We start from the raw sequence: 27,433 nt of genomic DNA, 5'->3' as shown, positions 1-27,433 counted from the left end.
AGAGATCATTTTGGGTTGGATTATTTGTCATTGAAGTTGAATGTATTCTGATTAATACAGGTTCTTGATTAATATCTATCTATAACTATACTTATGGCAGGAGTGTCGAAGAATTTGTGGGTATTTTAAGACCACTATAGTGACACAGCTGGTCAGTGACAGAGTTGGGATTCAAACCTAGGAAGTGTGACTCTTACCTACTATGTCAAAAGGGATCTATTAATCAGAATATGATATACATATATATGTATATGGCCAAAATTACAAACATTAAAATTTATACAGAGCAGTGATTTTTAATTTTTCTTTTTAGCAGCAGAGCCCTTTAAAGAGATTTTTTTTTTTTTAAAGTAAAGCATGTTTAAAAACAAATCTCCTATTGATGAATGTTGGATTTGGGATGGGGTGGGGGTGGGGAGGCACCCTGTCCACTCAGCCACAGTCCAAACCCTGAAAACACCTCAGGAATCTCAGAGGAAGCTCTAGGTCTCTTCAAAGTGCCAGTTTGAAACTGTTTATACATGAAAATTCAGGGATTTATGAAGACGTTCAATATGGAGGGTTGGTGAGAAAAGCAAATTAAAAAGCAGTACGTGCACCATGGTCCCATTTTTGTTAAAAAAAAGTGCAACTCCACCTATATATGAAAAAATACAAAGGAAAAACCATGATAATATTAATGGACTGGTGGGGTTGCAGGTGATTTTAAATAAAAAAAATTTTTATCTGAATTTATTAAGATCATCTTTGTATGGAGAAAATCAAGGCTTTTTTGTTAAGTTCAACCTTTCTAAGATGACTTCCCCTATACTTAAACCCTGATGTCACTACTTTAAAATAATATGTTGACAACTTTTGATACTGAATCAAATTAATTTTTCAAAGTTATCAGTAAACTGAGAGACATAGTCAGTGATGTCTGGGAAATTATGCATGTAGCATATATTTAGCAGCATGCTGACACTTAGGAGTATTTCAATCCTGAACTGAACTTAGAATTCTTGGTTCTTCCCTTTTATTCTATTGAATAGAAACCCCAAAATGGCTTCATAGCTTTTGAACTAACCAAGGAATATTTGTCCCTTTCAAAAACATGGCATTTGAATAGACACTGTGGCTTTTAGATGCAAATAGATAATTTATTTGATACAGAGACCTAATCTCCTCTCACCTCCTCTCTCATCAATGCCCTTTGCAATCTCACTGAGATAGATGTTCAGGCCTAGTCATTGGATCTGTTCTGGTTCAGTGGTGTACAAAATTAGCCTCTATGCAGATAACATCCTTCTACGTTTGCATGAAGAAGAGAAAATCATTATTGGTCCTTCATTATCACCACTAAAGATTTTGCCTTTCTGATTAAAAACTGTAACTTTTTAAGTCATTGAGACAGACAGAGATTCAAACTCTGTTTTTTTTTTTTTTTTTTTAGTTTTTCCTTTGGAAAAAATTTAATCTTGTTCCATAAAACAGATTCTTTATAACTTACTGCTTTTATGAGACTGTTTATTTACCTTTCTACAATTGTGACCATTTAGGTATGCTAAAGTTATAAAGTATGCTTATTCAGACCTTAAGTTTTTAGGTATGGATGACCGAGGGCAATAATTTCAATGTCAAACTCTGTTTTGTTCTCCCCTCCAATACATGGCATCAGCGTTTGTGTATTTAAAGACAGCTCTAATGAGAAAAATCATGGCATGTTGGAGTTGTAAGGGGTCTTGGAGATCACATGGACTTGTTTTGCTGGTAAAGAAACATACACTGCAACAGTTGTGACTTGTCAGAGTTACATAATACAGAGTAGGATGACCAGACTAGAATCCACCTCTACTTACTTTGGGGCAGTTCTTGTGCAACCATGCTATACTACTTGTTATGAGAGAGCTTCCCAAAAATTCCCAAATGGGCTTGAGACCTCTGGTGTTTCTATGCGATGATTTTTTTTTCTTATGGGAACATGGAATTATTAGCTCATGACCATTGTTTTTCAGCAAAGTATCCCAGGGTCACAGGGCCCTTTCTGAAAAAGAGGCTGTATGTCTGGAGTGTGAGTATGTGGGTAATATCTGTGCAACTCCTGCAATGAATCTATAATTGAATTTCTCATTGAAGTCACAGTTTTACCTTGTGGAAAATAATAAAAAGGGTCAGAATATACCCTTCTTTATGTGGGGAGCACCCTGCCACGATAGAGACTTGGATTTAGAACTATGAAAAAACATTTTCTGTCATATACTCCCCAGTTGCCACCTAAGAGACCTCAGCTCTGGGGCTTAGGACAGTTCAGACAAGATTCTCACCATTAGACAAAGAAATAGGAGGAACTATTAATTGGGAATTCATAGGGAATGAAGGGAGTATGAAATGCTCTATCTGTTGATATCCTGTTAATTCTTTCTCATTGCAATAAAAAGAAATTTAACCCAAACAGGAGGTAATTCCTGTAAGTTTAGGAGATTTCTACAATAACTCTATGATAGCATTCTACAATGTAAAGAAGCAATTTTATTTTATATGATTCTCTTAACAGTTCTGTGATATTAGCACAGATGAGAACGATGCGGTCCAGAGAAATGGAACAACAGGACTCGGTTGAAGTTCTGACTCTGCACAGGGAACTGCTCCTCAAGCTCTTAGTCATTGTTGATGCAACTATAGGAATCTTACAGACATGGAAACAATCAGTTCAAAAAACCATAAAGATTAAACAACAGGAAGTATTCTGTTAAAGGCAAAAATCCCATTACCTACATAGTCAAAATACTGTCCTCACAGAGGCAGAGAGGCTGAGAGTGGCTTCTTTTCATTCCGGCTTTTGGATATGAATTTGTAACTTTGAGAGACTATTCTATTCTCTCTGCTGAGAGAATGAGAAGTCTAAGAAAATGAAAATGTTTATTTTAAAAGCTGTATCCGCAAAGGGGATATACACCACTCAATGTGTCATTGGGCTATTACATTTGAAAGCAACTGGATTTTGACATGCCCTTATGGTTGATAGACTTAAAAAGTGGTACAACTAAAAATGAAGGTCTTCCACCCTGTGGTGAAGTATACTTTAAGGTTTTGCTGCAAAATCTTTTATAGCATCTGGAGAGAGGTTCACAGACTGTCAATCTGCAAAGCTGTCCAGACGAGCTTCCTATACATCAAGATAACCTAAAGCAGAGTGCTATGTTGACAATTACCAGCAGATTGAGACATTAGTTTACTAGGTAGAGGATTCTATAGTTTCACTTTTATTCATTCAAATTACTCACAGATCAGTTCTTATAGGTTTAGTTTAATTTCATTCAGGTTGTATAATTTGCAGGGCTGATTTAGCAAAATAATTACTTTTTTTCTGGTAAAAAATCCTTTTATAATATTCATTCTTTCATTCAATATTCACAGCAAATATTTATTAAGTTACACTTGCAAATTTTGTCTCTCTTTTATCTATATGTCTTTCTAGATATTTATACTCTTCCCTCCACCTAGAAATATCCTTTTACCCTTTTTCTTTTCTAGCTAACTCCTCCTCCTGCAGACTAATCTCTTCTGAAAAGACTTTCTTAGTCCACAAATTACTTTGATGCCAATACCTTTATTTGCTCCCTGATGGGAATAGATGATCTTCACTGGGGAAGAACACTTCATGTGAAAAAGAAGAATCGGTTTGTAAATGGACATACAAAGGAAGCCGTGCCTGCAAGGGAGAAGGAAAAGGAACAGCTAGAGAGATACAAGAAAAACCAGGAGAGAAGCCAAGGAACCACTGTTTCCAAACATAGAGCATAGTGAGCCTTGTTCACTGCCGCAGAGAAAACAAGTAAGCTAAGAAGTGAAAACAATCATTCGTTTATATTTGTATCTCCTTCAATGCACATAGAGTACACTGGAATGATTCATAAAAATCTAAGAACAGTGGTTACCTACAGAGGAGAGTAGGCTCTGGGCAGATAAGGAATATGGATGGAAGGTTGACTTCTACATTTTGCATACCTTCTAAAGTTATTGAGTTTTGAATTATGTTAATGTAATACATATTCAGTAAATTAAATCAGAATATGTAATACATATTCAGTAAATTAAATTAGAATTATGTTAATGTAACACATATTCAGTAAATTAATTAACATTAATTAGACTAACTCATTAATGTTCATATCAAATTAACAAAATATACAAACTTCTAAAATTTTTATATGAAATTAAAATTGAGTTTAATATGTCAAATGATCTAATCAACACTTACATGAAATTTGTACAATAAATTCTTGTGAAAATAATTTTTTCCTTTGTTTATTATACTGAATTGGAAAACAGAGGATGTTTTCCAATTGTATAAGGCATTTTCTTGATTTCACAAAGCTTCTGGAATCCTTTTATTTTAAAGTAAATGAAATGCACCTGAAATACAAGATTTATGTATACCTAATGAGGTATCAAATTTTTATGTTCATCGTGGAGTTTATACAAGAATGAAGAATGTTAAAAACACAACTTTCCTTTGGGAAAATGAAATAATGAAAATGATAAAATTATTCTATTTTCCAAGGAATACTTGTCAAAGTATTTGTGTCCAAAATATCCCATCAGATAGGCTAAGGATTTTTTTTCTTGTTTTGTATGTGGTATATTCTAACATTATGGGTTCTTAGTGCTGCCTATATGGACACTTTTTTAACGCACTGGTTACATATTATAATTTCTGTGTATTCAAGCTTTCAAAACGTTTCTATGCCATTTGCTGCAGTCACTTTCTCTTTCTGTATCAAACCCCCTGTGTGGGGTCTTGGGATGACATCTAACCCTCCTTTCTGGGCTTATTTGTAGCTAAACAAGAGATTGTTTTTCACTGATTTTAGCTGAGCTGCCCAAAATAAATTCCAATTTATTTTTTAATTAAAATCTAGAGTTAGGAAATTCCCTGAAGTTCAGTAAAAATGACAGTATCTATTCTTTTTAAGAAGTATGTAAAATACTTGTTTATAAAACAACTTTTCTAAAACTTCCAAAAGAATTTTCCAAGAAGTTAACAGTTTTTAACTTTTTAAAATTAAGACTTCCTTCCAATGGTTAAATTTCATACTTTTACCTAAGAGAAATCCTTAGATTATGTATTATATTATATAGTCCCAAAGGGTGATAAAGGGACATACTCCAACCTTAGAGTAGTCTTTTGAAGTCTACTAGGCATATATGAGTCCTTAAGGGGAAAAAATGTCAAAAGCCTAACATTTGATTCATTCTCCATTTTAAGCACAATTATAACATTATAATCTAAATTTTATTAGCCATAAGAGAAAATAAACTGATTTCCATAATTTTTCTTTTTAAGTTAAAGTCCAAATCAAATAATTTTTCTACCATTTATATTGAAAATTTGTTTTTCTGATTAGGACACTTAGGACAGGCTAGGCTATCTTGCAGTAGTAAACGAATCCTGAAATCTCTATGACTCAACACAACAAAGGTTTATTTCTTGTTCATAAAATGCTAATGTAAGAATGATACTGTCCACCAGTAGTGACTCAAGGATTCAGGCAGCTCCCATCTTGTGGGTTTGCCATCTCAACAGGTGGCCATCATTGCTGTGGTAGAGGCACCTTCCACTCCACTTTCAGGCCAGTGGCCAGAATTAGCCACATGGCCACAACCAACCCTAAGGAAAGTTGTAACATGCTATTTTTCCTTGTGTTCAGGAAGAGAAAATGAAATAGACTAGGTGAACACAAAGCATTGCCTTTGCCACAGTTTTAAGTGTAAACCCTTTGAAAGTACTTTTTCTAGTACCAAATATTCTTGGAAAAGGAGAACCTCTATGACTGAAACCAAATTAGAGCTGTTACTCATCTCTGATGCCTTCTGTTTATGATGGAAATGTTTCAACCAACCATGTACTCAAATACAATTGACCATCCAGTCATGGGATTTGTGAACATCCCTGGTGTGTTATTGCTTTCAAGATTTAATGTCATAATTTGTTTTATTTTAATTGGATATTGCAAATAAGGAGGGACTGCAGATGTAAGAATATATCAGTTTTTAGTATTGCCAAGCAGAGAGAGAGTCTCCAGCCGTGACTTTTGTGTAGCTTTTAAAAATATTACCATCAAAAATGGTTTGGGGCTTCCCTGGTGGTGCAGTTGAGAGTCCACCTGCCAATGCAGGGGACACGGGTTCGTGCCCTGGTCCGGGAAGATCCCACATGCCACACAGTGGCTGGGCCCGTGAGCCATGGCCGCTGAGCCTGCGTGTCAGGAGCCTGTGCTCCGCAACGGGAGAGGCCACAACAGTGAGAGGCCTGCATACCGCACCCCCACCCCGCCAAAAAAAAATGGTTTGCATGCCTCTGATAATAAAACTTAAAAGTTTTACTGCATTAAGCATTTGATGGAGTTGAGAACCTACATTAACAAAAATGAAATTGTATCTAATAAAAATACTCTATAAACATCACAGAGATAAATGAGGTATTTTCATAACTTAAAATTCTCTCTCGTCTGGGAGCATTTTTAACTTAAAATAAGAACCCAAATTTCCCCAAATTTTATAGTTTCAGGCTATTTTGAATTTCACCAGAATGAATTTTTTAAAACAAAATTTCTCTTCCAAACTTTAAAGTGCCGTCAGAGAAGGCTGAGATTTTTGCTGTTGGTTTGCTTTATTAATGTGAAGACATCCTGGGTACAAAAGAGAATCAATGGCCATATATCTAACATACCTGTACTCTTCCTTGCCTCACAGGGCACTTGGAATGGACCATATAGCTGTCATTTGAGGTCTATGGGTTGACCTACTGGGTACACCATAAGGGTTATATACAGCAGCTGGCCTGGCAGGTCTGGGCATTGGTACAATATTTATGAGTTTCAGTGTGGCTTCTGGACCCTTTATAGTCTCAAATAAGTAACAGGTAAAACCCTGAAAAGTAACTTTACTGTTGGAAGTGAGGCAAACTTAGCCAAAATAATAAATAAATAAATAGATAAACAGAGAAGCAAGAAAATTAAGCTTTAAAAAATTTCCACAAAAGAGATTTCTTATCTCACATTGCTATTAACAACACTGATGGCAAAATCTAACTTGAGAAACAAGGGGGAAAGCACATTTTGAGCTTTGAGCTCCCATTGACTCAGAAATAGACAAAAGATAAAGATTTTTGTTTGTTAATTCCTGCCAGCAGCCTTAGTTACCAAGTCATAACTGTGGACAGGGGAACTAAAAGCAATTTTTATAGGGAAGAGGAAAAGAACTCTGAGAAAGTAACTTCTTCTGTAAGCTATTCCTCCTAGTCGTAAAACATGGACAGAAGACATATTTTTGCAATGTACTAAAATATAAGCCACAGAAATCATTAAACCCAATGGTCAGAGGAGTCCAGAGAGAGCCAGCCATGGAACACTGTGTGGCAAGTACCATTCAGGGGACCAAATTGGGTTAAGGCTTCCCATGGCCAGCATAGCCATTGGAATCAAGATGGGTAGCATGATAAGAGAAATTTGGGAGACATCTGGAGGCGTCCTTAAACTTAAGGCTCAAAGAACTAGTCATGGGCCTTCTAGCTGGTGGTCCAAGGTTGTGGTCCCTTTGAAGATCAGGCACCTATAGGAAATGTTCTAGTGGTTTATTTCTTTTAATTTATATATGTATATGTAATTATATGCATGTAACTCCCAGATAAAATTAGATTACTAGTTAATAAGACTGTACCTATAGTAGACATATTCATTATTTTCATAAACAAATCCTAGGAAACATTTGGGATATATACATAACCATATACCTAAGCTGGCAGTTCAGTAAACATTTTTATTATTTACCTGTCTTTTCCAAAAGTATGAATTAAATAACTCTTTGAGGTATTATAAAAACTGTAACACCTCCTCGACCCAGATACAGCCATTTGATAATCTAGGGTCCTGATAATATTCCATAAACAGGGGTTGTTCCGTAATTGACACCCGTAAAGAGACAGGTCCCTCAGTGGCTTCTGAGCAGGGGTCAGGGCTGGCTTTGACATCTGCAGAGTGTTGCACCTGCAAAGAATGGCTTTGGCTGATCAATAATGTGGTGATTAGGGTAATTGTCACCAGACAGGACCTTTTGGAAGGAATGTACTTATCCATTCACCCTTCCTTTCACCCATTCAAGAGTATCTACTGAATGCCTACGTTGCACAGGCTTGGGTATAAGTAAGACCTAATCCTTGCCTTCAGATGGTTACAACTTAGAAGGATGATAAGTGACCAATGTAAAGCAAATGGGGCAAGTGATTTGAAGGAATGAACAAAGCTAGCATTCAGTTGTTGAGAAAATCAGATTAAGTTATGAGAACTCAAGCAAGCAAGGATGGTGAGGTGGAAAGGGTTTTATAACCAAGCAGACCTCTCAAGAAAGGGCTCTGAGGACTTATCTGCAACAACTCCTTCAGTGAACTTTGTCACCCTAGCAGAACTGGCCACTCCCAAGTTTATCCTCTTGTACCAGGAATAACTTTCAGTACAGATAGCTTTAATTTGGTTGCTATATTTTGTTTATTTTTTCCCCTCAAAACTCTGTCTTATTCATCTTTGAATCACCATCACCTAGTGTAGTATGTTTAGGATTTAGATTGCAGATTATTTCATCTGATCCAGTGGTTGATATTGGACTAGGGGTTGTCTGGCCTTTGAGGGTGTATCAGCTATGAAAGCAGCTGAAATAATTAGGTTGTCTCCACACAGATTAATGATAACTAGGATACATTTTTTTCTACTCCACAGTACTTTGCACAATGCTCTCAATGATATAGTATTTGCTCAATAAATACACAGTTACTTGCTATTTAGACAAGCTAAGCCAAGTACTAGTGCTTGCTTTACTTGTCAGCTGATGGTTGCTCTTCAAAGTGGATGTAAAGGAAGTGAAAAAAGAGTAATAGGAAACATACCCTTGGCTCTTAAGTATATAGAAAAAATGATCAGTCATTTTCATAATAAAAGAAATGTAAATTAAAACCATATTGAGATATCATTTTTCACCAAATCATTGGCAAACACTGGGAAACTTAAATAACACTATTTTTAAGAACATGCAAGTGTAAAACTAGTACAAACTAGAAAAGTAGTTTCTGGAAGGCAATTTGACAGTATCTATCAGAATTACAAATATATATTCCCTTTTACTCAGGAATTCCACTTCTAAGGATGTTGGCATCAATATTCTCATATGGGGAAAATGATGAGCCAGAAAATTATTCAGTACATCAGTGTCTGCAAGAGCAAAATATTGGAAACAACCTAAATATGTAGTCAGTAGGTGTCTGGTTCAATAAATAATGGCACAAGGTACAGTGAAATACTATGCAGCCATAAACAGAGTGGGGATGCCTTCTGTGTTTGTACTGGTGGAATAATCAGTAAGATATGCTAAGGGGAGATAAGAAAGGTACAGAACGATGTTGTAATTACACTATTCTTTTTTTTTAAGAGCTATTTTTTAAAATTAATTAATTAATTTTATTTTTGGCTGCATTGGGTCTTCATTGCTGCACGTGGGCTTTCTCTAGTTGCAGCGAGCGGGGGCTACTCTTTGTTGTGGTATGCGGACTTCTCATTGCAGTGGCTTCTCTTGCTGGGGAGCACGGGTTCTAGGCATGCAGGCTTCAGTAGTTGTGGCACACTGGCTCAGTAGTTGTGGTTCGTGGGCTCTATAGCGCAGGCTCAGTAGTTGTGGAGCACAGGCTTAGTTGCTCCGCGGCATGTGGAATCTTCCTGGACCAGGGCTGGAACCCGTGTCCCCTGCATTGGCAGGTGGGTTCTTAACCACTGTGCCACCAGGAAAGCCCTGAATTATGCTATTCTTCACGTAAAATAAGGGGAAAAAGAATGTATGTTTATGCTTATATATGCAGAAGATATCTTTAGAAGATGACAGAAGAAACTAGTAACATTGATTGCCCTTGAGGAGGGCTGAGAGGCAGGAGTGGGAAGGAGAGTTTTCCCTGTGTGTCCTTTTACATTCTTGGAATGTAGAACCTTATTACTACATGGCCTTTAAAAAAATAAATGACAATAAACACACTAAATTGGAGCTGCCGTTGCCATGGTCACCTGCTGCAGCTGTTACATTGGTGTGGTCACCTACAGTGACATCTGCTGGTACTTCCCAACAGCTCTTTTAGGTCAGTGTTTTTAAAACTGCTAGTTTGAAAGTGGGCCATGAAATCACTTTAGTGTGTTCAACTAGCATTCAGAAAAAGAAGGAAAGAAATAGAGTGTAGAATGAAATAGAATAGAAAATTTCAGGGTTCATAAGCAGTAGTGAAAGTAAGTCCTATTGTGTAAACTTTTGTTTGGTTTATTTGTATATGTGCTCTGATATAACATATCTTTCTTACTCTGCTCAAAAATGTTATAAAGCCACCATCCTCAGTGGTGACCTTTTTCCAGCCAATCTAGACTTCCACAGTTCTCCCTGAGCAACCAATATATTTATAGGGAAGTCCTGAAGGTCCCATGCTGGTTGGGCCAGGATTTTCAGACCACGGATGTAGGGTTCCCAGCTTCGCAGGCTGGTCCCTCTGCTTTTGTCTCCATTACTACTGTACACAGTGTCTATTCATGCAGGCTCCAGGCTGTGTGTCTCCTCACACGAAGGCACATCCATTCTCTTTAGGAGAGTACATCCCACCTCATGGAATACTGTGCTGTCAACAAGGATGTTCGGGGTCTAGATGGGGTAACTGGGACTAAGAGCCAACGTGGAGTCCTTCGTGGATCCTGAGATTATAACCCTGTAGCAACTTCCCTTCTCAGATCGACCCCAATGCCTTGGATCATGCAGCTGCACTCAGCAATGCCCTTCTCTCCATCTCTGCTTACTCCAGTCTAGCTTCCTTCAAGATCCTGCCCAGTACTACTTCCTCCATGGAACATCCCTAATTCCCCCAGTCTAAAGTGATTTCTCATGTAGCTTCATGCTCTCTTGATGGCAAATGAAACTCAGTGCAAACTGATCTTAAGCAAAGAGGGGGAATTAGCTTAACTAATTGAGAAGTTCAAGAATAGGTTAGATGCACAGGCTAAAAAGGTACCATCAGGACTCAGTCTCTCCCTCTCTCTCTTTCATTCTGTCTTCCTCTTTCTCGCTCTTCCTTTCCCCTGTCTACTCCTCCCCCATCCCCTTGCTTTCCTCTGTGTTGGCTTAATTCTTGAATAGACCCTTATTTCATGGTGCCAAAATGTCTTCTAGGAGCTCAAGGATTATATCCAACAAGCTGAATTCCAATAGGAAGAGAAGTCCATTTTTTCATGACCTTACCAAGAGTTCCATGGATGTGTCTTACTGGCCTAAATTGAGCCATGTGCCAAACACTGAGTCAATCGTTGCAGCTATGAGATTTGAATCCACTGATTGGCCAATCTCAGATTACTACTCACCCCTGGAGACCAGCCCGCCCAGGTGTGGAGAACAGCTACATAGAGTGTGGAAAAGGGATGGTTCCTCATATATATTAGACGTGCTGTCACCTGAAGGAGAGCAATGACAAAACAGGCAAAACCAATAAATGTCTTTGTCAAATTGTAATCTGTACAGTGAAAATGCCAACAACCTAAGTATGTTTTTCTGTGTTAATACCTTACCTATGTCAGAATGAATCATTTAAGATAAAAATGTCAGGAAAGTGAGATTAACATTTCAATTCTTATTGAATAAAATAAGTTATCTCATTCAATTGTTTTTCATATTTCAGGTTTCTCCATGATGTGTTTTCCCTTAGGATTCTATTTAGATCTCCCAATAACTAATCCTTATGAAGAACTGAATAATTCATCAGTTTATAAAATCTATACCAATTACAAAAATACTGAATTCATTGTTTTTTTGCCCCATTATTTTTGGTCAAATACTTTAATCACAATAGAAATTTAAATTTATAAAAGAAGACCAAAGCACACTTTGAGGAGCACATATGTCGCTTCTGCTTTTGCTCATTCTTTCTCAGGAAACAGAAAATATTTCTAAAGGGAAACATCTTAACGCATCCGGTGTGATTTTCTAGTTATCCAGTTTAAGCCAAAAAAAGGTGGTGTCATCTGTTTTTCTTTTATACGTTTGGAAACATGAGTCTCTGAAAGCTATTTCCTAACATATGTCAATTTAACATCTGCCAGTTCCTCACTGATTGCTAGAAACAGCCGCGCTGGTAGCCCCCTGCAATGGTACCAAGGTATTTCCCATTAGAACTGTTTTCACTTCAGAGTTGTCAGTAATATTTTTACTCTAGGGGTAGCCTATTTCCTTAACTTGAAGGAGACATGAGTTGGAAGCATAGAGCAGGAGGAATAAATAGGATGATGTATTTACAGTTATACAGGGGTATAGCGGAGAAAGGTTTCAAAAAGAAGTATTAGATAAGAAAGTCCATGTCATAGGTTATGGATTAAACAGCTTCTGGCAAAGCATGCTTCACTATACCACATCTTAATTTCTTCTTGTTGTTCAATATAAAGAGTGTTTGCAAGCAGAATTAGGATGTATTAACAATATCTAAGGGTACCCAACCATGTCCAAAGCTTCTCTTATATTTCTTCTCCTTTTTAATCCTTTGATGGAATTTAAAGTGCATCAGTGAGCTTCCATTTCTGTCTGGGAATTCATAATAAGAATGATATTCTGACATTCATTTTGAAAGAGGGAGCCTCAGTGCCGGTCCTGGGACAGATCAATATTTTTACCTGCCCCGAGACAATCTGGTGTTGAATTTAGCAGTTCAACAATTTCCAGACCTAGCAATTCAGGGGCCTCTAAATGATTAGTGTCATTTGTTCTCTTTAATACATTTTCCCCACCCTCATAACATTACTGCAATTTGTTTCATCGGACTTTAAAGGAAAGGTATCACGGTGGGCTCATCAAGGTCAAGGCTATCTGCACGTCATTACTTCTGTATACTCAGTGTCAAACTCAGTGCTTACACAGTCAGTGTGGAATGAATTAATCAATCCTGTCCTGAAATTCTGAGATCCAACATTTGCTCTTAGAGTCCTCAAATTCAGGCAACTTGAACAGTCTTACATAAATTATAAATCCATGAAACTGACTTTGATAAAGAAAGAAGAAATAAGTTCTAGGGCTTGGACTTCCACAGGAAAACTTTAATGGCAGTTTTCTCTAAATAAATTTGGGAACTCACATGTACTCTACACCAAATACCATTTATGGTAGTGGCCACTCAAAAACGTTTCAATGAATATAGTGGTTTTGAATATGTGTGGGAATTGTGGAATGAGAAGGAGGTTTGGTGACTGATGGAGTTGAAATAACTGGATCCACTCCTTACAAAGTTATTTAACCTCTACTTCCCTGTCCTCAAAACAGGCAGAACAACACTACCATGCAGGGTTGTTGTAATTAATTGAGCACAATAATAAAAAAAAAAAGCTTAGCCAAGTGCCTCGATTTGTGGTCACTCACTAAGTGGTAGTTATTATGATGCTTATTATAACCACTCCTGCTGTTCTTATATTATATAGCACAGAATATATATATATATATATATATATATATATGAAACCTTTATAGCTTAGTAAGTTAAAGCCAAACTCTACCCAGTTCTATGTTCGTCACTGTTGCAGAATGGTAAATTATGTTCCTTTTTCTGTCATATCTTCAGCAGTGGGACCTAGCAAGGTCTAGATTTTGGGCATGGCTAATAGGACATGGCCCTAATAAAAGTCATGCCATGAGGTCTCTGTGGTTTACCCAGGTATCATTAATGGTAGTGAGAGAAGAGACATGCTTAGTATTTCAAACAATGTTTCCCCTGTTGGAATGACATCTCCCCAGTCTACGACATATTATCCTACAGATACAAGCGTATATTTGTGTTTTGTAAATCACAGTCAAAGACTGAGCAGAACAGTCTCAGGTTAATTCTTAATGTGATGCAAAAGCAGGTCTCCAAGGGAGCCCTCCCTGCCTCTCTCCCTTCATTTCTCCTTTCTTTCTTACGATGTGCCAGGCACCGTGCATACAAAGAATATTTACAGTTGATTGCATAGCAGATAAGAGATTCCAATATTTTTTCTATCTTGACCTTTTCAGGAAAAGGTGAAAGTCATTCTATGAAAAGTTAAGTGCTGTAAAAATACACTGACTCTTGATTCACTAAAGAGATGCTATGAGTTATGTCTTCAAAACTTTTTGATGCATGAATAGTTGCCATAATCCTCCTTAACAAAATGGATAGAGTATAAAAGGAATGAGTCAATAGAAGTTATTTTCCAAAATTATTTAACAGTATGAGCTAAAAGTAAGGGTGAAAGTTGTACTTCTACCCAACCATTAGGCTCATGCTTTTCCAGCAATAGTTCATTTCCAAAGTTATGGATTAAAGTGATAAATTATGTGCTTAGCTGTCGGTGGGAATGTAAATTGATACAGCCACTATGGAGAACAGTATGGAGGTTCCTTAAAAAACTACAAATAGAACTACCATACGACCCAGCAATCCCACTACTGGGCATATAACCTGAGAAGACCATAATTCAAAAAGAGTCACGTACCACAATGTTCATTGCAGTTCTATTTACAATAGCCAGGACATGGAAGCAACCTAAGTGTCCATCAACAGATGAATGGATAAAGAAGATGTGGCACATATATACAATGGAATATTACTCTGCCATAAAAAGAAATGAAGTTGAGTTATTTGTAGTGAGGTGGATGGACCTAGAGTCTGTCATACAGAGTGAAGTAAGTCAGAAAGAGAAAACCAAATATTGTGTGCTAACACATATATATGGAATCTGAAAAAAAAATATGGTTATGAAGAACCTAGGGGAAGGACAGGATTAAAGACACAGATGTAGAGAATGGACTTGAGGAAACAGGGAAGGGGAAGGGTAAGCTGGGACAAAGTGAGAGAGTGGCATGGACTTATATATGCTACCAAATGTAAAAGAGATGGCTAGTAGGAAGCAGCCGCATAGCACAGGGAAATCAGCTCGGTACTTTGTGTCCACCTAGAGGGATGGGATAGGGAGAGTGGAGGGAGACACAAGAGGGAGGAGACATGGAGATATAAGTGTATGTATAGCTGATTCACTTTGTTATAAAGCAGAAACTAACACACCATTACAAAGCAATTATACTCCAATAAATATGTTAAAAAAATTATGTGCTTAGGAGCTTACCTACTTTTAGAGAAAAAAGAGGCCTACATATGCTACATTGTATGACCAAATAGAGCATTTAAATGCAATCTACATATAGGCATAATTCTAGCCAACACCTTTTAATAGATAAATAACTTGTTTATAGATTATATATATTGATTTCTCTGAAATATAATAATTCTCTTGAGACTTATTTTTAGAATCACACATTCTCATAAAAATGACCTCTGGGGGACTTCGCTGGTGGTCCAGTGGTTAAGAATCTGCCTTCCAATGCAGGGGACATGGGTTCAATCCCTGGTCAGGGAACTAAGATCCCATATGCCGTGGGGCAACTAAGTCCACGTGCCACGACTACTGAGCCCAAGCACCACAACTAGAGCACCCAAGTGCTGCAACTACAGAGCCCATGCACTCTGGAGCCCACACGCCACTATGAGAGAGAAGCCCATGTGACGCAACGAAGAGCCCGTGCACTGCAACGAAAGATCCCATGTGCTGCAACTAAGACCCAACACAGCCAAAAATAAATAAATAAATATTAAAAAGAAATGACTTCTGCAGTTCACTGATTAGATGTACAAAATCTGGAAGTCCCCTGAAACCTGCCAGAGACAGAGAGAAAGTCAAAGTAGTTTTGAATGTCACTGTTTCATGGATTTTAAGATAATTTCCTTCCTGGGAATAAATGAAGACCAATATTGATCTGATTCACTATTTGCACAATTCATATCCTATTAAAGGTAATTATTATATACTATCCAGTCAAATTACTTAACAATAGTCCATCATTTTTTTCTTAAAACTTCCACTTCTTGCTCTGTACATTTTTAAATAAAATTGTAGTTCACTCTAGATTTAACTGGATTTTATAGAGGTAGATATGATACCATGGCTAATAAATGTAAACAAGATTAAATTCAAATTATAATTTTTACTGGTCTCTAGCAATACCATTCATACACCCAAGTTTTTCCACACTATTACAATCAAATGTTCTATCTTTACAACTTTCCTTTGCTTTCTCTCCTGGATAATGTATTAACTTCCTGTTTAATCTAGGCCTGAAACATTAAATTTGTTTACCTTTGTTGCCTCTCTTCTCTTTCCAGTTATCTATTTCTGTATAAAAAAACTGCCCCAAAACTTGTTAGCTTAAAACAACAACAATCATTGATTCAAAGAGATGGAAAGATGTCCCATTGTCTTGGATTGGAAGAATTAATATTGTTAAAATTGCCATACTACCCCAAAGCAATCGACAATTTTATGTGATCCCTATCAAATTACCCATTACATTTTTCACAGAACTAGAACAAATAATCCTTAAATTTATATGGAACCACAAAAGACCCAGAATTGCTAAAGCAATCCAGAGGATAAAGAACAAAGCTGGAGGCATAATCCTCCCAGACTTCAGACAATACGACAAAGGTACAGCAATCAAAACAGCAAGGTACTGACACAAAAACAGACATATAGATAAATGGAACACAATAGAGAGCCCAGAAATAAACCTACACACCTATGCTCAATTAATCTTCGACAAAGTAGACAAGAATATACAATGGAGAAAAGACAATCTCTTCAGCAAGTGGTGTTGGGAAAGCTGGATGGCCTCATGTAAATTAATGAAGTTAGAACACTGCCTCACACCATATACAAAAATAAACTCAAAGTGGCTTAAGGCTTAAATATAAGACAAAACACCATAAAACTCCTAGAAGAGAACATAGGCAAAATATTCTCTGATATAAATTGTAGCAATATTTTCTCAGATCAGTCTCACAAGGCAAAAGAAATAAAAGCAGAAATAAACAACTGGACCCTAATCTAACTTAAAAGCTTTTTCATAGCAAAGGAAATAATAAACAAAATGAAAAGATAAACTGTGGACTGGGAGAAAATATTTGCAAATGATATGACTGACAAGGAGTTAATTTCCAAAATATACAAGCAGATCACACAACTCAATACTAAAAAAACAAAACAACTCACCCAATCAAAAATGGGCAGAAGACTTCAATAGACATATCTCCAAAGAAGATATACAAATGGCCGAGAAGCACAGGTATAGACCCTCTACATTGCTAATTATTAGGGAAATGCAAATCAAAACTACAATGAGATATCATCTCACGCCAGTCAGAATGGACATCATCAAAAAGTTTACAAATAATAAATGCTGGAGATGGTGTGGAGAAAAGGGAACCCTGTCGGTGGGAATGTAAATTGGTGTAGCCACTATGGAGAACAGTATGGAATTTCCTTAAAAACCTAAAAATAGAGTTACCATATGATCCAGCAATATCATTCCTGGGCATATATCCAGAAAAGACGAAAACTCCAATTCGAAAAAATACATGCACCCAATGTTCATAGCAGCACTCTTTTTTTTTTTTTTTTTTTAAATTAAGGGTACTTTAATTAATTAATTAATTTTTGGCTGTGTTGGGTCTTCGTTTCTGTGCGAGGGCTTTCTCTAGTTGTGGCAAGCAGGGGCCAGTCTTCATCGTGGTGCGCGGGCCTCTCACTGTCGTGGCCTCTCTTGTTGTGGAGCACAGGCTCCAGACGCGCAGACTCAGTAGTTGTGGCTCACGGGCCTAGTTGCTTCGCGGCATGTGGGATCTTCCCAGACCAGGGCTCAAACCCGTGTCCCCTGCATTGGCAGGCAGATTCTCAACCACTGCGCCACCAGGGAAGCCCCCATAGCAGCACTCTTTACAATAGCCAAGACATGGAAACAACCTAAGTGTCCATGAACAGATGAGTGGATAAAGAGGATGTGGTATATATACACAATGGAATATTACTCGGTCAAAAAAAGAATGAAATATTGCCATTTGCAAGAAACATGAATTGACCTAGAGATTATCATACTGAGTGAAGTAAGCCAGACAGAAAAAGACAAATATTATATGATATCACTTATATGTTGAATTTAAAAATTAATACAAATGAACTTATTTACAAAACAGAAACAGACTCACAGACGTGGAAAATAACTTATGGCTACCAAAGGGGAAAGAGTGGGGGAGGGATAAATTAGGAGTATGGGTTTAACAGATACACAACCCTATACATAAAATAGATAAACAACAAGGATTTACTGTATAGCACAGGGAATTATATTCAACTAACCTATAATAGAAAAGAATCGGAAAAAAATATATGTATAACTAAATCACTTTTCTGTACACCTGAAACTAACACAATATTGTAAATCAACTATACTTCAGTAAAAAATTTAATAAAACAACAATAATTTATTATTATTTTATTAATTGCCCCCAAATCTGCAATTTGGGTAAGACCCAGCAGTGTCAGTTTTCCTCTGCTCCACATGATGTTGGCTGGTGTAGCTCAAGATGGTTCAATTACATTGAGTGAGATACTGCTGGCTGGCAGCTGGAAGCTTAGCTGGGTTGTTGGTTGGGGGCCTTTGTTCCTCTCCATGTGGATCTCCCTGCAGGGTTTCTTGGGTTTCATCACAGCACAGTCACTGAATAACAAAGAAGATTGTTCCAAGAGGCCCAGGAAGAAGTTGCAAGACTTTTTATGACCTAGCCTCACGAGTCTCAGAATGCCGCCTTTGCCACATTGATCAAGCAAGGCACTAAGACTATTGAGATTCAAGGAGAGAAGCAGTCTCTTAATGGAAGGAGTAGTAAAGAGTTGGAAGGCATTTTTACTCTACCATGTCCTGTCTTTATCCAAGTTCTGCTGAATTTACTATCAAGACATCTCTCAAATCCATTCTTCATGCTTTCCTCTACCTAAATATTCTTATGCAGAGCAGAAAGAGAATATCATGTTGGCAGTGCCAACAGATCAGGGAAAGAGATGATGTAAGATCCTTGTAGCAATGTGTTGGTCTGTCTCCAAACAGCCACAAAGGCAGCTTTGAATAAGTTGAGACACTGGGACAGGTTAAAGGGAAAATATGCTTTCAAGGGAGGTCCTCACCATTGTCATTGTCATCTTTTTTCTTATAATCATCCTTAAAATCATTCACTAAACTCTTCCTTCTACTCTGTGGAGTGATTTTCAATGACTGTATATGGATATTTACAAAGAAAAAAGTAGAGACACATTTGCTGATACCTTGGATTTCTTTTAAAAAAGATCTGGGCCAACAACCACAACTTATCCTACACTTTCTAAAAAGGAACAGAAAATTAATGATGATTCATTTATGATAAATATATTATAGCTGAATTTGATTTTTTTAAAAGTGCTATAGGTACATTTGCCCACTGTGTAATCAATGTAGATGGGAGCCCCATGCCCATTTTATGAGATGTGGAGTATGATTTTTATTGTTTAAATATTATAGATATATCTCATTGTTGAAACTTGATTTTTATGGCAAATTACCTGGAAAGTTTTTGTGTCTCTTATTTAGGACTATGACCCTCAGTTACGATGCTAATCTTATGAGGGAAAGTGATCTGTGTTACCACAGATGTCTATATGGCATGATTTACAGGAAAGCACTGTGGACATGAACAAGGACTGTCTGTACTGTTCCAGGAAGTGAAAACGATACAATCCAGCATTTGAGGGAACATTGCAATGCACCCTACAACCAACCACTGGATCAGGGCCCAAGACAGGTGAGGATTCTAATGGAACTTGGGGAAGAACACTAAATGGAATTTAATATATTGTTCCCTAAATTATCTTTCTTTATGTCTCTATAGGAGGTTAATTCTTTTCCTCAATCCTGTGACAAAAAGAATTGGAGGAGACAGGAAGACCAAGAACAATTTGGCTCTAAGTTAATTTTCAATAAATGAGTAATGAACTTCATCAGGACAAATTTCAGGAGATTGATCAAGATGGCAGAGTAGGAGGACATGGAATTCACCTCAAAAATAGAATAATTCTCACTGAAATCTAACTGGAAACTGGCAAAAAGACTCCTGTACAAACTAGGCTGTAAGAAAGATCCACACGGAATAGGAAGGTAAGAGAAGTGATCAGGTCAGGACCTGTGCCCCTAGGAGGAGACTCAGAAGAAAAGGGAAATTACACAGCAGCAGATCCACCCTGGGGAGTGAATGGTTTGAGCCAAATATTGGGCACCACATTTCTGGGGTCCAACTCAGGGAAGGTGAGCCCCCTCGGTATGTTGGAGGGGTGCTGGGACTAACAGGAGGGCTGTGCGGAGCCTGGACTCTGCACTGGCTTGCAGGGAGGAGAGGGCAGATTGAGGAGTGCTTCAGTGGCTGCAACGTTTCCTGTGACAGCCCCAGCATGTGCCCCAGCCTGAGCCAAGCAAACGGTCCAGCCCTGCTTACTTCACCTCACAGGTCAACACTGGACTGAGGGCTGCAACAACTGTGGACAGAGCTTGGCCATGGAATGCAGAGGTGACTTGGACCTGGGGAGGTGTCAGAGGTGGGTGGGGACAGCCACTGCTGGTGCTTACACAGGGAGTTCATCAGGGGTAATATTGATCCCTGATAGCACAGTCCCTGCCCCATACACACTGAGAGCCTATGCAGGGCTGCATGTCCCTCAGTGCAGATCCACAATGGGGCAGGGGCAATGGAGGCTTGGGGAAGTGATTAGTTGTGAGGAACAAAGGAGACTCAGGCCTGAGGCTGTGTCTGAGCAGGGTGAGGGCAGCCACTGTTGGCACTTGCACAGGTGGAACATTAGAGACAGTTTGGACCTCTGTCTGCAGCTGCCCATAACAGCCCCCACCTCTTAACCAGCCAAGGGCCTGCATGGACCCCTCTTGCTCCAACAATGCTCCCCTCAGGGGCAAGGGTGCTGCTGCTGGGAGAGGGGAGAACATACACTTAAAAGGAACAGAGCCAGCTCGGACCTGACCCACAGAGCTTCTGCTCCAACAAGTTGGAATCAGACCCCACACCCAACAGGGAAGTTATGGCCACTGAGCAGTGGGGAAACCCTGCTTCACACTTGGTTCTGGCCCTAGCCTATCTCCAGCCCCACCTCCTACCAAACTTATAGATGCCAGCAAACCCTGAAGAAAGACATGACTTGTTTTCAAGTCAAATCCAGCTCTCCCAGCAAAGGCACTGGAGAACAAGAAGGGTACAAGGATGCTCCCACATAAAGAGATCCCTTCAAGACCACAGTTGGTAACTGTTTCACTAAATTCATAGAGACAAAGAACGTTAAGCAAAATGAGACAGAGGGACTGGTCCCAAATGAAAGAGTAAGAGAAAACCCCTGAAAAATAGATAATGAAACAGAAATACACAATTTACCAGTTAAAGAATTCAAAGCATTAGTAATAAGAATGCTAAATAAATTACAGAAAAGATACATGAAAAAAAAAAGATAGATGAACATAGCGAGAATTTTAACAAGGAGCTAGAAAATACAAAGAAGAACCAGTCAGAACTAAACAATACAATAGCTAAAATAAAAAACACACTAGAAGGTATTAATAGCAGACCAAGTGATACAGAAGAAAGCATAAGTGACCTGGAAAAGAGAATAATGAAAATCACCCAATCAGAATAGCAAAAGAAAAACAAATTAAAAAATAAAAACTGTTTAAGCAATCTCTGGGATAATAGCAAACATACCAACATTTGCATTATAGAAGTCCCAGAAGGATAAGAGAAAGAAAAGGTGATCGAACATGTATTTGATGGAATTATGGCTGAAAACTTCCCATATCTGAAGAATGACATATATATATCCAGGTACAGGAAGCACAGAGGTTCCCAAACAAGATGAACACAAACAGATCCACAGCAAGATATGTCACAATTAGAATGGCAAAAGTTAAAGATAAAAAGAGAATTCTAAGGCAGCAAGAGAAAAACAAAGAGTCACATACAAGGGACACCCCCATAAGGCTATAAGGACCCCCCATAAAAGCTGATTTTTCTTCAGACACTTTGGAGGACTGAAGGGACTGGCATGATAAATATATTCAAAGTGGGACTTCCCTGGTGGTGCAGTGGTTAAGAATCCACCTGCCAATGCAGGGGACATGGGTTCGAGCCCTGATCTGGGAAGATCCCACATGCCACAGAGCAACTAAGCCTGTGCGCCACAACTTCTGAGGCCATGTGCCACAACTACTGAAGCCCACATGCCTAGAGCCCATGTTCTGCAACAAGAAGCCATCTCAATGAGAAGCCCACACACCTCAACGAAGAGTAGCCCCCACTCACTGCAACTAGAGAAAGCCTGCATGCAGCAACAAAGACCCAATACAGCCCAAGAAATAAATTAAATAAATAAAGGAATGAGCATCTCAAAAAAAAGAAAAGAAATCTGCCACCTATAATATAAAAAATATATATGTATATATGTATATATGTATATATATATATATGTATATATGTATATATATATTCAAAGTGCTAAAGGGAAGAAAATACTATCCAGGATACTCTACCCATCAGGATTATCATTTAGAACTGAAGGATGATATACAACTTCTCAGACAAGCAAAAACTAAAAGAGGTCATTAATACTAAACCTACCCTAAAAGAAATGTAAAGGATCTTCTCTAAGTGGAAAAGAAAAGGCTATAACAAGTAGTGAGAATCTAAAGGAAAGGGAAAATCCCACCAGGAAAAGCAAATAAATAGTAAGGGCTACGATCAACCACTAAAATAAGCTAGTATGAAAATTAAAAGACAAAAATTGTAAGAGCAACTGTAACTACAATAAACAATGAAGGGATAAACATGAAGATGTAAAATATGACAGTAAAAATACAAAACGTGGGGGAGGGGAGCAAAAAATGTAGATCTTTTAGATGCTTGAACTTAAAGTAGATATAGTTATAAGTCAATGTATAGGAACCCCATGGTCACCACAAATCAAAAACCTACAATAGATACACAAAACTAGAAAAGAACAAAAGCCTACTACTAATTAAAATCATCAAACCACAAGGGAAGAAACAAAAAGAAAAAGAAATGAAGAGAGAAGAACTACAAAAACAACTTGAAAACAAGTAATAAAATGTCAATAAGTACATAGCTTTCAATAATCACTTTAACCATCAATGGACTAAATGCTCCAATCAAAAGCCATAAGGTGGCTGACTGGATAAAAAACAAACCTATCAGGCCTTCTCTGGTGGTACAGTGGTTAAGAATCCACCTGCCAATGCAGGGGATACGGGTTCGAGCCCTGGTTGGGGAAGATCCCACATACTGCAGAGCAACTAAGCCTGTGCGCCACAACTACTGAGCCTGTGCTCTAGAGCCCGCGAGCCACAAATACTGAGCCTGCATGCCACAGCTACTGAAGTCCATGCACCTAGAGCCTGTGCTCTGCAATAAAGAGAAGCCACCATAATGAGAGGCCCACACACTGCAATGAAGAGAAGCCCCCACTCGCCACAACTAGAGAAAGCCCGCACGCAACAATGAAGACCCAATGCAGACAAAAATAAATAAATTTATTTAAAAAAAAACCAAAACAAACCTATCTATACGCTGCCTACAAGAGACTCACTTTGGAGCTAAAGACACAGACTGAAAGTGAGATGGAAAAAGACAGGCAAACAGAAATGACATGAAAGAGGGGGTAGCAATGCTCATATCAGACAAAATAGACTTTAAAACAACATCTATAACGAAAGACAAAGAAGGGCATTATATAATGATTAAAAGGAGCAGTACAAGAAGAGGATTTTATACTTGTTAACATATATGCACCTAATACAGGAGCAGCTAAATATATACAGCAAATATTATTGGACATGAAGGGAGAAATTGCCAAAAATACAATATAGTAGGGGACTTTAATACTCCACTTACATCAACAGACAGATCATCCAGACATAGAATCATTAAGGCAACAGTGATCTTAATTAATAAAATAGATCGGTTGGACTTAATAGGTACCTACAGGATGTCCCATCCCCAAACAGCAGAATACACATTCTTACCAAGTACACGTGTAATGTTCTCCAGGGTAAATAACATGAAAGACTACAAAACAAATCTCCACAAATTTAAGAGGCTAAAAATTATATCAAGCATTTTTCTCACCACAACAGTATGAAATTTGATATTAATTACAGGAAGAAAAATGATAAAAGCACAAACATATGGAGACTAAAAAGCATGCTACTAAAAAACAAATGGGTCAGTGAATAAATAAAAAAGGAAATCAGAAGACACCTAGACAAATGAAAATAAAACCACAACTTTCCAAAATCTATGGGATGAAGCAAAAGCAGTTCTAAGAGAGAAGTTTATAGAGATACAGGTATACCTCAAGAAACAAGAAAACTCTCAAATAAACAACCTAATCTGCCATCTAAAGGAATTAGAAAAATAAGAACAAACAAATCCCAAAGTCAGCAGAAGGAAGCAAATAATAAAGATCAGAGAGAAAAATCAATAAAATGGAGACCCACTCCCTCAAAATAGAAAAGATCAATTAAACCAAGAGCAGGTTTTATCTGAAAAGAAAAACAAAATTGATAAGGCTTTAGCCAAGCTCATCAAGATGAAAAGGGAAAGGACCCAAATAAATAGAATAAGAATTGAAAGAGGAGAAATAACAAGCGATATAAAAATTAGATAATCATAAGAGAATACTATGAAAAGTTATATGCCAAAAAATTGGACAACACAGAAGAAATAAATAAATTTCTAGAAACACACAGTCCTTCAGGACTGAATCAGGAAGAAATAGACAATCTGAAAAGCCTGATCACTGGTAGAGAAATGGAATTTTTTTAAAAAGTCCAAGCAAATAAAAGTCCAGAACTAGACGGCTTCACAGGGGAATACTACCAAACATATAAAGAAGAGCTAATACCTATCTTTCTCAAACTATTCAAAAAAACTAAAGACAATGGAACACTCCAAATTCATGCTACAAGTCCACCATTACCCTGATACCAAAACCATACAAAGACACTACAAAAAAAAAAAAAAATTACAGGCCAATATCTTTGACAAAAACAAATGAAAAATCCTCAACAAAATATTAGCAAACTGAATTTGACAATACATAAAAAGGATCAGATACCATGATCAAGTGGGATTTATTCCAGAGACACAAGAATGGTTCAATATTCTCAAATCAATCAATGTGATACACCACATTAACAAAAGAATGCATAAAAATCACATGATCATCTCAATAGACACAGAAAAAGTATTTGACAAAATTCAACATCCACTTATGGTAAAAACTGTCATCAAAGTTGCTATAGAGGGAACATATCTCAACATAACAAAGCCCATTTATAACAAACCCACAGCTAACATAATACTCAATAGTGAAAAGCTGAAAGTCTTTTCTCTAAAATCAGGAACAAGAAAAGGATACCCACTCTTGCCGCTTCTATTTAACATAGTATTGGAAGAATTAGCCACAGCAATCAGACAAGAAAAAGGAATACAGGGCATCCAAATTTGAAAGGAAGTAGTACAACTGTAACTATTCGCAGATGACATGATATTATATATAGGAAATCCTAAAGTCTCCACCCCAAAACTACTAGGACTAATAAATGAATTTAGTGAAGTTACAGGATACAATATAAACATACAGGAATCTGTTGCTTCTCTATACACTAACAATGAATTATCAGAAAGAGAATGCAAGAAAAAAAATCACATTTAAAATCACATCAAAAATACTAAAATACCTAGGAATAAACTTAACCAAGGAGGTGAAAAACTTACACTCTGAAAACTATAAAACATTGATGAAGAAAACTGAAGATGATACAAAGAAATGGAAAGATATCCCATGTTCTTGGATTGGAAGAATTAATATTGTTAAAACATACATACTATCCAAAGCAATGTACAGATTTAATTCAATACCTATCAAACCACCCATGACAATTTTTCACAAAACCAGAAGAAATAAACCTAAAATTTGTATGGAACCAAAAAAGACCCAAATTACCAAAGTAATTCTGAGAAAAAAAGAACAAAACTGGAGGTATCACACTCCCTGATTTCAGATTATACTACAAAGTTACAGTAATCAAAACAGCTTGGTACTAGCACAAAAACAGATATATAAATCAGTGGAACAGAATAAAAAGCCCAGAAATAAATCCATGCACCTATGGTCAATAAATCTATGACAATGGAGGCAAGAATATACAATGGAGAAATGATAGTCCCTTCAATAAGTGGTGCTGGGAAAACCAGACAGCTACATGTAAAAGAATAAAATGTGAACATTTCTTCACACCACATACAAAAATAAACTCAAAATGGATTAACAATCTAAATATAAGACCTAAAACCATAAAACTCTTAGGAGAGAACATAGAGAGAACACCCTTTGACATAAATTTTAGCACTAATTTTTTGGATCTGTCTCCTCAGGCAAAGGAAACAAAAACAAAAATAAACAAATGGGACCTAATTAAACTTAAAACTTTTGCACAGCAAAGGAAACCATTAACAAAGCAAAGGACAATCTGCTGAATGGGAGAAAGTATTTGCAAATGATAGGACCAGTAAAGGGTTAATATCCAAAATATATATACAGCTCATACAATTCAATATCAAAAAAACAAAAACAAAACAAACAACCTGACTTATAAAATGGTCAGAAGACCTCACTCGACATTTTTTCAAAGGATTCAGAAAGATGCTCAACATTGCTAACTACTACAGAAATGAAAATCAAAACCCACAGTAAGATGTCACCTCACAACTGTCAGAATGGCTATTATCAAAAAGTGTACAAATAACAAATGTTGGGGAGGATGAAGTGAAAAGGGAACCCTTGTACACTGTTGGTGGAATGTAAATTGGTGCAGCCACAATTGAAAACAAGTATGCAGTTTCCTCAAAAAACTAAAAATAGAACTACGCTATGATCCAGCAATTCCACTCCTGGGTATATATCCAGAAAAAAAAATGAAAACACTAATTTGAAAAGATAGGGCTTCCCTGGTGGTGCAGTGGTTAAGATCCTCCTGCCAATGCAGGGGACATGGGTTCAAGCCCTGGCCTGGGAAGATCCCACATGCTGCGGAGCAACTAAGTCCGTGCACCGCAACTATTGAGCCTGTGCTCTAGAGCCCGTGAACCACAACTACTGAGCCCACATGCCACAACTACTGAAGCCCGCGCACCTAGAGCCCATGGTCTGCAACAAGAGAGGCCACTGCAATAAGAAGCCTGTGCACTGCAACAAAGAGTAGCTCCCACTCACCACAACTAGAGAAAGCCTGTGCACAGCAACAAAGACCCAATGCAGCCAAAAATAAATAAATAAAATAAATAAATTTATATTAGATACATGCACCCCAGTGTTCATATAAGCATTAGTTACAATAG

The 27,433-nt window shown here is 37.5% G+C and overlaps 1 long non-coding RNA gene across 1 annotated transcript in view; it reads right to left on the bottom strand.

Moving 5' to 3' along the window:
* LOC113616875 (uncharacterized) overlaps positions 1-27,433 on the bottom strand; it is a 278,470-nt gene that overhangs the window by 30,051 nt on the left and 220,986 nt on the right. Inside the window, exon 3 of the long non-coding RNA XR_003431438.1 lies at positions 11,412-11,501. This is a non-coding gene — a long non-coding RNA (uncharacterized LOC113616875). The remainder of the gene's footprint in view (positions 1-11,411; positions 11,502-27,433) is intronic.

This window comes from Aethalodelphis obliquidens, unplaced genomic scaffold, assembly GCF_003676395.1.
Source record: "Aethalodelphis obliquidens isolate GAN/ISIS:26980383/991018 unplaced genomic scaffold, ASM367639v1 scaffold4, whole genome shotgun sequence".
NCBI classification, from domain to species: Eukaryota; Metazoa; Chordata; class Mammalia; order Artiodactyla; family Delphinidae; genus Aethalodelphis; species Aethalodelphis obliquidens.
This window is presented reverse-complemented; position numbering and strand designations above follow the sequence as displayed.